At 46.0% G+C, this 12500-nt stretch overlaps 1 protein-coding gene across 2 annotated transcripts in view; it reads left to right on the plus strand.

Annotated features, from left to right (window-relative positions):
* arhgap44b (Rho GTPase activating protein 44b) overlaps positions 1-12500 on the plus strand; it is a 50635-nt gene that overhangs the window by 6345 nt on the left and 31790 nt on the right. The window lies entirely within an intron of this gene.

The following is a 12500-nucleotide window of genomic DNA, read 5'->3' on the forward strand; positions in this document are numbered from 1 at the left end:
TTCGGTCTGTGCAGGAATTAGAGCATGCTGGGAGAAGGAGAGCGACGGGCCGGAGGGAACATCGGGACAGTGTCTGGACTTGAGCGCTGACTGTCAAAAACAATTCATATGCACAGAAAATATTAATAATATTAATCTTTATTTTCAAAAGTTGCATCTCAAAGCGCTTTACCAGAATAAAATTAAAATACAAGATGAAAACAATTAATTTAAGAACAACACAACATAAAATGACAATTACAAAATTGAGCTGTAAAATATTAGAGCTGCTCGATTATGACAAAAATCATAATCACAATTGTTTTGGTCAATATTGGAATCACGCAATTATTTATATTTACATACACGATTATTCTTTGTCTTAGTAAACATCATGCATTTATTGAGCTTTTTAAATTTAACGTCATATTTCCTTGAAATATAATTCAGCTGTAAAACGAATAAAACACAGGCCCTATATATATATATATATAACATACATTGATTTAAATAAGTCATTATATCTCAATACATTTTTTATAATTCTTTGCAAAAATCATAATTGCAAATAAAATTCGATTAATTGCCAGTATTTCCAAACTAATCATTACAGTGCATTGCATCAACATGTTTTATTTGCTAAATTATTATTTTTTTGCAGAGGTTTCGTATTGAGCACGTGAATGCATCGGCCAATCAGAAGTGTTTAAATCAGCAACCACAACCAGTGTGAGCGGTTTGATCCACCAATACTGAGACATCACTTCACTCCCACAAAGAAGCTTTAGGACAAAAGCAAAGCAGACAAACCTGCTGGAAACTGGATGTTTTATTAATAGCATAGCAGCGTACGGCATAGATCAAGCCGGCAGAATCACATAATAAAAGCAGTCAAACAAGGTTTGGGTTAGTTACAGTCTCAGGCTCGTTTTTTTTTTTTTTTTTTACTTTTATTTAACCAGGAGAATCCCATTGAGAATAAGAACCTCTTTTGCAAGGGTGGCCTGGCCAAGACAGGCAGCAGCATATAAACAATTATACAAACACATACGTACAGACAAATAGCACAGAAAACTACAACTAACACTTCATTAAATCATTTTAAATCATTTTTACGATCTAAAAACATTTACATATTAAGGCATCTGTCTTTCATTTTGGATTTAAATGCATTTAACGAGATTAATTCAGTGAGTTTCAAGTCCTTTTGCAACGTATTCCAGAAATGCCTTCTTTCCCATTTCCGTACGAGTCTTTGGCACAGAGAGCATAACAACGTCCCGAGAACGCAAAAAGTGTCGCCCATTGCTTTTCTGTATGATATGAACACATAGCTTGGCAGCAGACCAAGAATTGCCTTATGTATGAAAGTGTACCAATGACATAGCCTTCGGGTGGCTAGAGGAGGCCATCCAACCCGAGAGTAATTTGTAATGAACCTCAACGAAGCATGGTAAGCTGTGTGAATCATATGAAAATATGAAAGCATATGCTGCATAAGGGTGTTTTGGACTTCAATAAGCGCATTTTGCAAATATTCAGTTGCTTGTACAAGAGTTGACGCACTGCAATATATGACAGTATCATCAGCATAAAAATGAAGATTAGTTTTGAGTCCCTAAAGGCTGAAATTAAAATGCCTCACTGTAAATAAACAGCATTATTAGATTATTTACAGTTCAGTCTGACCTCTGATTACCCTCGAGTCATTAGCCGAGCTTGAAGTCGTTTACACTCCACATATGGCTTTCATTACTCTCTCAAAGGTTTGAATGTAGTGTATGTGTCATTATTAACAGGTTATATCGCTTTCGCTCCAGGTGTAGCTGATTGTGACATCGATCTCCTCCGGCTATTGTGTGTGTGTGAGAATATAGACTCCACAAAGCTGAAGCGTTTCCACGGCCGAGCCGATGAATGAGACGCACAAGAATCCTTGTCGTCTTTTGTCCTCATGTCAGTTGTGTGTCTTTCTTTCCTCCAAACGACACAAGAGGAGAGTTTGTCTGAAGGATCTCACACACACTGATATTTCATCCGTTAAGCTCCATAAACACCATGAAAGCATCATAAAAGATGACTGATGCACTAGATTTAAAGATGCGTTGCCTGACGAATAGACCCAAATGTATGCACTGGAGTCTTTATTCACTGTACAATCACTTATAAAGTCTTTTATCAACTTGATGAACGGATCATTGAGTCGGTCAGTTGGACGACGTTTTGCACATAAAAATATTATAAAGTATCCAAACAGCAGTTCGTCTGAGTCGTTTACTATATTCAGTATGCTTTTCATGAAGGATGGACCCATTAAACTCATTATTCGCAGTTAATAAACTCATTATTCGCAGTTAATAAACTCACTATTCGCAGTTAATAAACTCATTATTCGCAGTTAATAAACTCATTATTAGCAGTTAATAAACTCATTATTCGCAGTTAATAAACTCATTATTCGCAGTTAATAAACTCATTATTCGCAGTTAATAAACTCATTATTCGCAGTTATTAAACTCATTATTCGCAGTTAATAATCTCATTATTCGCAGTTAATAAACTCATTATTCGCAGTTAATAAACTCATTATTCGCAGTTAATAATCTCATCATTCGCAGTTAATAATCTCATTATTCGCAGTTAATAAACTCATTATTCGCAGTTAATAAACTCATTATTCGCAGTTAATAAACTCATTATTCGCAGTTAATAAACTCATTATTCGCAGTTAATAAACTCATTATTCGCAGTTAATAAACTCATTATTCGCAGTTATTAAACTCATTATTCGCAGTTAATAAACTCATTATTCGCAGTTAATAAACTCATTATTCGCAGTTAATAAACGTATTATTCGCAGTTAATAATCTCATTATTCGCAGTTAATAAACTCATTATTCGCAGTTAATAAACTCATTATTCGCAGTTAATAAACTCATTATTCGCAGTTAATAAACTGATTATTCGCAGTTATTAAACTCATTATTCGCAGTTAATAAACTCATTATTCGCAGTTAATAAACTCATTATTCGCAGTTAATAAACTGATTATTCGCAGTTAATAAACTCATTATTCGCAGTTAATAAACTGATTATTCGCAGTTAATAAACTGATTATTCGCAGTTATTAAACTCATTATTCGCAGTTAATAAACTCATTATTCGCAGTTAATAAACTGATTATTCGCAGTTATTAAACTGATTATTCGCAGTTATTAAACTGATTATTCGCAGTTAATAAACTCATTATTCGCAGTTAATAAACTCATTATTCGCAGTTATTAAACTCATTATTCGCGTTAATAAACTGATTATTCGCAGTTAATAAACTCATTATTCACAGTTATTAAACTGATTATTCGCAGTTAATAAACTGATTATTCGCAGTTAATAAACTGATTATTCGCAGTTAATAATCTCATTATTCGCAGTTAATAAACTCATCATTGAGTCAGTGAGTCGAACTCTAACCCAGTCAGTCTCTGAATTGTTCTTTTCAACCTGTTGTTTTAAAGAACCAGTTGATCTGGTTCACAAACTGAATAATTTGTTCATGAATCAGATTGATTAATTTATGAATCAATATTTAGCTCAGTTGCTTTTTGTTTGTTTGTACAATTTAGCTATCAAAGGAAAAATTACTTGGAATTTTGTGAATGAGTCATTTATTATATTCAGAGTTGATTAATGAGTCGGAGAGATGTACTTAAAGGACTGATTTTTTTTTTTTGATTTTTTTTTTTCAATGAACCAGTTGATCAGGTTCACAAACTGAACTGAATAATTTGTTCATGAATCAGAATGACTTGTTTATAAATTCAATTCACATTCAATTCTTACAAAGCATCATGTGACTTTAGAAAACTTGGACTTTTGTCCACCATAAATATATTATAAAGTATCATAACAGCATGTCTGTATGAATCATTTATTGTGTTTAAAGTCATCTGAAGATGCTTTGTATGAAAAAAAGACCCAAATGTGTGTGTTAATCTTTTCCTCAAACTTGAGATTTGCTGTGAATCACAAATGAACCAATTATTCAGATTCACAGAATCGTTTATGAATCAGAGTTCAGTTCAGTTCAGTTCTGGTCTGACTTCATTAGACTTGGACTTGAGTGCTCTTTATATCGGCTGTTATGATGCTTTTAGAGTGATTTTATGTCTTTTTTAAAGCAGTTTGAATAATAAAACATTTATTTTTGTGTTTCAGTGGAGAAATCGACTCGTACTGTTGAGTAAATGACAGAATATTCATTTTTGTCTGAACTTTTCCTTTAAAGAAAGAAAGAACGCAACGGTGTGTGTGTTTGGCAGTTGGATGATCCGATGGATGCGTCGTCATGTATGTTGAGGGGTCAGAGGTCATGCGTGTGCTGATCTGGTGTTCAGTTACATGTCAGTGACACGCACACAATCATCTGCGCAACACACTCACTTACACACACACTAGAGCATATGTGTAGCGGTGAGAATCTCAGCTCATCGCTCACGGAACTGTTCACCCCTCCGCTCCCCCGCTCACAGCTACATCAGGCCGCTCCCCCGCTCACAGCTACATCAGGCCGCTCCCCCTCTCACAGCTACATCAGGCCGCTCCCCCGCTCACAGCTACATCAGGCCGCTCACAGCTACATCAGGCCGCTCCCCCGCTCACAGCTACTCACAGCTACATCAGGCCGCTCACAGCCACATCAGGCCGCTCACAGCCACATCAGGCCGCTCACAGCTACATCAGGCCGCTCACAGCTACATCAGGCCGCTCCCCCGCTCACAGCTACTCACAGCTACATCAGGCCGCTCACAGCCACATCAGGCCGCTCACAGCCACATCAGGCCGCTCACAGCCACATCAGGCCGCTCACAGCTACATCAGGCCGCTCACAGCCACATCAGGCCGCTCACAGCCACATCAGGCCGCTCACAGCTACATCAGGCCGCTCACAGCCACATCAGGCCGCTCACAGCCACATCAGGCCGCTCACAGCTACATCAGGCCGCTCACAGCTACATCAGGCCGCTCCCCCGCTCACAGCTACTCACAGCTACATCAGGCCGCTCACAGCCACATCAGGCCGCTCACAGCTACATCAGGCCGCTCACAGCCACATCAGGCCGCTCACAGCTACATCAGGCCGCTCACAGCTACATCAGGCCGCTCCCCCGCTCACAGCTACATCAGGCCGCTCACAGCTACATCAGGCCGCTCCCCCGCTCACAGCTACTCACAGCTACATCAGGCCGCTCACAGCCACATCAGGCCGCTCACAGCCACATCAGGCCGCTCACAGCTACATCAGGCCGCTCACAGCTACATCAGGCCGCTCACAGCTACATCAGGCCGCTCCCCCGCTCACAGCTACTCACAGCTACATCAGGCCGCTCACAGCCACATCAGGCCGCTCACAGCCACATCAGGCCGCTCACAGCCACATCAGGCCGCTCACAGCTACATCAGGCCGCTCACAGCCACATCAGGCCGCTCACAGCTACATCAGGCCGCTCACAGCTACATCAGGCCGCTCACAGCCACATCAGGCCGCTCACAGCCACATCAGGCCGCTCACAGCTACATCAGGCCGCTCACAGCTACATCAGGCCGCTCCCCCGCTCACAGCTACTCACAGCTACATCAGGCCGCTCACAGCCACATCAGGCCGCTCACAGCTACATCAGGCCGCTCACAGCCACATCAGGCCGCTCACAGCTACATCAGGCCGCTCACAGCTACATCAGGCCGCTCACAGCCACATCAGGCCGCTCACAGCCACATCAGGCCGCTCACAGCTACATCAGGCCGCTCACAGCTACATCAGGCCGCTCACAGCTACATCAGGCCGCTCCCCCGCTCACAGCTACATCAGGCCGCTCACAGCTACATCAGGCCGCTCCCCCGCTCACAGCTACATCAGGCCGCTCCCCCGCTCACAGCTACATCAGGCCGCTCACAGCTACATCAGGCCGCTCCCGCTCACAGCTACATCAGGCCGCTCCCCCGCTCACAGCTACATCAGGCCGCTCCCCCGCTCACAGCTACATCAGGCCGCTCACAGCTACATCAGGCCGCTCACAGCTACATCAGGCCGCTTCCCCGCTCACAGCTACATCAGGCCGCTCACAGCTACATCAGCTACATCAGTTACATCAGCTACATCAGTAAAAAAGTTTACTCCCCCGCTCACAGCTACATCAGGCCGCTCACAGCTACATCAGGCCGCTCCCCCGCTCACAGCCACATCAGGCCGCTCACAGCTACATCAGGCCGCTCACAGCTACATCAGGCCGCTCACAGCCACATCAGGCCGCTCACAGCTACATCAGGCCGCTCACAGCTACATCAGGCCGCTCACAGCCACATCAGGCCGCTCACAGCCACATCAGGCCGCTCACAGCTACATCAGGCCGCTCACAGCTACATCAGGCCGCTCACAGCTACATCAGGCCGCTCCCCCGCTCACAGCTACTCACAGCTACATCAGGCCGCTCACAGCCACATCAGGCCGCTCACAGCTACATCAGGCCGCTCACAGCTACATCAGGCCGCTCACAGCTACATCAGGCCGCTCACAGCTACATCAGGCCGCTCACAGCCACATCAGGCCGCTCACAGCTACATCAGGCCGCTCACAGCTACATCAGGCCGCTCACAGCTACATCAGGCCGCTCCCCCGCTCACAGCTACTCACAGCTACATCAGGCCGCTCACAGCCACATCAGGCCGCTCACAGCTACATCAGGCCGCTCACAGCCACATCAGGCCGCTCACAGCCACATCAGGCCGCTCACAGCCACATCAGGCCGCTCACAGCCACATCAGGCCGCTCACAGCCACATCAGGCCGCTCACAGCCACATCAGGCCGCTCACAGCCACATCAGGCCGCTCACAGCTACATCAGGCCGCTCACAGCTACATCAGGCCGCTCACAGCTACATCAGGCCGCTCCCCCGCTCACAGCTACTCACAGCTACATCAGGCCGCTCACAGCTACATCAGGCCGCTCACAGCCACATCAGGCCGCTCACAGCTACATCAGGCCGCTCACAGCTACATCAGGCCGCTCACAGCCACATCAGGCCGCTCACAGCTACATCAGGCCGCTCACAGCTACATCAGGCCGCTCACAGCTACATCAGGCCGCTCCCCCGCTCACAGCTACATCAGGCCGCTCACAGCTACATCAGGCCGCTCACAGCTACATCAGGCCGCTCCCCCGCTCACAGCTACATCAGGCCGCTCCCCCGCTCACAGCTACATCAGGCCGCTCACAGCTACATCAGCTACATCAGTTACATCAGCTACATCAGTAAAAAAGTTTACTCCCCCGCTCACAGCTACATCAGGCCGGTCACAGCTACATCAGGCCGCTCACAGCTACATCAGGCCGCTCCCCCGCTCACAGCTACATCAGGCCGCTCACAGCTACATCAGGCCGCTCCCCCGCTCACAGCTACATCAGGCCGCTCCCCCGCTCACAGCTACATCAGGCCGCTCACAGCTACATCAGGCCGCTCCCGCTCACAGCTACATCAGGCCGCTCCCCCGCTCACAGCTACATCAGGCCGCTCACAGCTACATCAGGCCGCTCCCCCGCTCACAGCTACATCAGGCCGCTCACAGCTACATCAGCTACATCAGTTACATCAGCTACATCAGTAAAAAAGTTTACTCCCCCGCTCACAGCTACATCAGGCCGCTCACAGCTACATCAGGCCGCTCCCCCGCTCACAGCTACATCAGGCCGCTCACAGCTACATCAGGCCGCTCCCGCTCACAGCTACATCAGGCCGCTCCCCCGCTCACAGCTACATCAGGCCGCTCCCGCTCACAGCTACATCAGGCCGCTCCCGCTCACAGCTACATCAGGCCGCTCCCCCGCTCACAGCTACATCAGGCCGCTCACAGCTACATCAGCTACATCAGTTACATCAGCTACATCAGTAAAAAAGTTTACTCCCCCGCTCACAGCTACATCAGGCCGCTCACAGCTACATCAGGCCGCTCCCCCGCTCACAGCTACATCAGGCCGCTCACAGCTACATCAGGCCGCTCACAGCTACATCAGGCCGCTCACAGCTACATCAGGCCGCTCCCCCGCTCACAGCTACATCAGGCCGCTCCCCCGCTCACAGCTACATCAGGCCGCTCCCCCGCTCACAGCTACATCAGGCCGCTCCCCCGCTCACAGCTACATCAGGCCGCTCACAGCTACATCAGGCCGCTCCCCCGCTCACAGCTACATCAGGCCGCTCCCGCTCACAGCTACATCAGGCCGCTCCCCCGCTCACAGCTACATCAGGCCGCTCACAGCTACATCAGGCCGCTCCCCCGCTCACAGCTACATCAGGCCGCTCACAGCTACATCAGCTACATCAGTTACATCAGCTACATCAGTAAAAAAGTTTACTCCCCCGCTCACAGCTACATCAGGCGGCTCACAGCTACATCAGGCCGCTCACAGCTACATCAGGCCGCTCACAGCTACATCAGGCCGCTCCCCCGCTCACAGCTACATCAGGCCGCTCACAGCTACATCAGGCCGCTCCCGCTCACAGCTACATCAGGCCGCTCCCCCGCTCACAGCTACATCAGGTCGCTCACGCTCACAGCTACATCAGGCCGCTCCCCCGCTCACAGCTACATCAGGCCGCTCCCCCGCTCACAGCTACATCAGGCCGCTCCCGCTCACAGCTACATCAGGCCGCTCACAGCTACATCAGGCCGCTCCCGCTCACAGCTACATCAGGCCGCTCCCCCGCTCACAGCTACATCAGGCCGCTCCCGCTCACAGCTACATCAGGCCGCTCCCCCGCTCACAGCTACATCAGGCCGCTCCCGCTCACAGCTACATCAGGCCGCTCCCCCGCTCACAGCTACATCAGGCCGCTCCCGCTCACAGCTACATCAGGCCGCTCCCCCGCTCACAGCTACATCAGGCCGCTCCCCCGCTCACAGCTACATCAGGCCGCTCACAGCTACATCAGCTACATCAGTTACATCAGCTACATCAGTAAAAAAGTTTACTCCCCCGCTCACAGCTACATCAGGCCACTCACAGCTACATCAGGCCGCTCACAGCTACATCAGGCCGCTCACAGCTACATCAGGCCGCTCCCCCGCTCACAGCTACATCAGGCCGCTCCCCCGCTCACAGCTACATCAGGCCGTTCCGCTCATTATCGCTCAGCGCTCAACGCAGTTTGCTTCGCGCTCCACTCAAATCGCCCCCCGCTCGCTCCAAAAAAGGAAAAAAATCTACATGTAGCTCAGACCACAGCCTTACCTCCTAAAGAACTAACGAGCAACAACAACATTTTTCAAATAGAAATGTTTTATTTCAAATGACAAATTAGGCCTATGTAAGAAGGAATATAGGCTACACAAAAAATCCTGTAAAATTAAACGAATAAATGGGCCTAATAATATAAATAAAAATTATATAAACAAAAACATACATAAAAGTTTTAAAAGTAAATTAACTATTAGGCCAGAATTTTGATAAGTGAACTTTTGATTAAAATTTTTATTGGCTTATATCCATTGTACACACAAACTGCTGTGAAATTAAACGAATAAATGGGCCTAATAATATAAATATTATTACGGACGACACAACTTAAATAAAACAAACCATTAGGCCTACTTGAATAACAAAACGAATTTGTTTGAATATTACGCTATATTTAACTATAATTACACTTTGTTACAAGTTACCGTATTCAATTGGCTAACCTTTTGCTTTCTCCCAGCGTGTTCACGCAGCACTTTCATGTTTTCGAGAGATGTGTCTTTTTAGATTCCAAAATGAATCTTTACTGACTGACACGATGTCTCCACATTCATTTTGTTGTACCACATTATCATTGTTAGTTAGTTTTATATTAATAGTACACCTGTATGACCTTTTTGAAGTACTTTTTGAACTCCATTATTGAGGCGAGTTTTGACTGAAAATAGTTTACTGTTGATGACTGTGCAAGACAGATGGATTCTGGGTCAGGCTTGACTGAGCTCATGCTTCAGACTCGTGGTGTTAGGGTTAGGGAGCGGAGCGAAATTGGAGCGGGAAATAGGGCGACACTCCTTCCTTTTAAAAATGCCGTTCTGCGCTCTGTCCAAGATCCGCCCGCTCGTGCTCCACTCCGCTCACATGCTCTGACACACACACTCACTCACTCACTCACTCACACAAACATACTCACTCATTTCACTCACACACACACTCTCACACACACACACACACACACTCACACTTACTCACTCACTCACTCACTCACTCACTCACACACACACACACACACACACACACACACTCACTCACTCACTCACTCACACACACACACACACACACACACACACACACACACACACACACTCACTCACTCACTCACTCACTCACTCACTCACTCACTCACTCACTCATTTCACTCACACACTCACACACACACACACTCACTCACTCACTCACTCACTCACACAAACATACTCACTCATTTCACTCACACACTCACACACACACACACACACTCACTCACTCACTCACTCACACACACACTCACTCACTCACTCACTCACTCATTTCACTCTCACACACACACTCACTCACTCACTCACTCATTTCACTCTCACACACACTCACTCAATCACTCACTCACTCACTCACTCACTCACTCACTCACTCACACACACACTCACTCACTCACTCACTCACACACACACACATACTCACTCATTTCACTCACACTCACACACACACTCACTCACTCACTCACTCACTCACTCACTCACTCACACACACACACTCTCACTCACACACTCACTCACTCACTCACTCACACACACACATTATTTTGATCAATATTGAGATCACAGTGATTTAACACAACTTCACACTGACTTGGGAAACATCAAGCATTTAACTGAATTAAACAAACCTTCCCTTCACTGAGCGGATGTCTGGACGTCAGAGATGTGTGAGACGAACACCATTAGAGCCGCTGTTAAACGATACGCTAATGCTAGCGCTCGCTAATGCAGTTAGACGAGACGCGGGATGGAGAGTGGAACATGAACACTCGTTTACACCGCTGAAGTCCAGCAGAACGAGAGACGAGAGAGACAGAAGAGTGTGTGTTCCCAAATCTAAGATACAACTACATATCTCAGTCTTCATCTGACTCCTGTAGTTTCTGAGTCTCTTCTGCTCATCAAGCCTGCATTCATGTGATACAAAAATACAGTAAAAACAGTGTATTAAATATTTCAATGTAAATCAGTGAATATACAGTAAAGTGTAATTTATTCCTGTGATCAAAGCTGAATGTTCAGCATCATTACTCCAGTCTTCAGTGTCACATGATCCTTCACAAATCACTCTAATATGATGCTTTGATGCTCAAGAAACATTTATGATTATTATCAGTGATGAAAACAGTTCATATTTTTGTGGAAACTGATACATTTTATTTTTCAGGATTCTTTGATGAATAGAAAATCTTCTTTGAAATAGAATAGATTTTGTAACATGATAAATGTCTTTACTGTCACTTTTGATGAATTTAATGCGTCCTTGATGAACAAAAGTATTGATGTTGATCATTTTTTTATTGATTCTCTGAACGGTACTGTACGACATAGTTAATAATGCAATACTCTAATATATAATATTCTAATACTCTATACAGGAGTCAGGACTCTATATATACATGTTCTTGATTTTATGGCGCTGTGTTAATGGGTTTCATATGGAAGCTTGTTTCCGCCACAGAATTAAATAAAAAGGTAATTGTTTTTTATCTCACATTTGCATTTTTATATCTCGCAATTCTGACTTTATCACACAATTCTGAGAAAAGATGGCAGAATTGCAAGATATAAACTTGCAATTGCCAGAAAAACAACATATACATATATTATATTTAAAAAAACGTGCAATTCAGACTTTATATCACGCAATATACATTTTAAAAGATAATTGCGACTTTTTATCTCACAATTGGGAGTTAACATCACGCAATCTGACTTTATTTCTCAGAACTGTGTGATATTGATATAAAGTCAGAATTGTGTGATTGCAAACTCGCAATTGTGAGATTAAAAAGTCTCCGTTATCTTTTAAAATGTTTCAATCTGTTTTAGAAACAAACTTCCATAGTTTCATGTCCAGTTCAGCCGGTTAAACAGCGAAGCCTGTGAGAAGTGTCCTGGTGTCAGAACAGCACAGGTGTGTGTGAGCGCAGGTGTGTGTGTGAGCGCAGGTGTGTGTGTGAGCGCAGGAGTGTGTGAGCACAGGTGTGTGTGTGTGAGCGCAGGTGTGAGCGCAGGTGTGTGTGAGCGCAGGAGTGTGTGTGAGCGCAGGTGTGAGCGCAGGTGTGTGTGAGCGCAGGAGTGTGTGTGAGCGCAGGTGTGTGTGTGAGCGCAGGTGTGTGTGTGTGAGCGCAGGTGTGTGTGTGTGAGCGCAGGTGTGTGTGTGAGCGCAGGTGTGTGTGTGTGTGAGCGCAGGTGTGTGTGTGTGTGTGTG

The sequence above is a fragment of the Rutilus rutilus genome (genome assembly GCF_951802725.1).
Source record: "Rutilus rutilus genome assembly, chromosome: 16".
Classification (NCBI taxonomy): Eukaryota; Metazoa; Chordata; class Actinopteri; order Cypriniformes; family Leuciscidae; genus Rutilus; species Rutilus rutilus.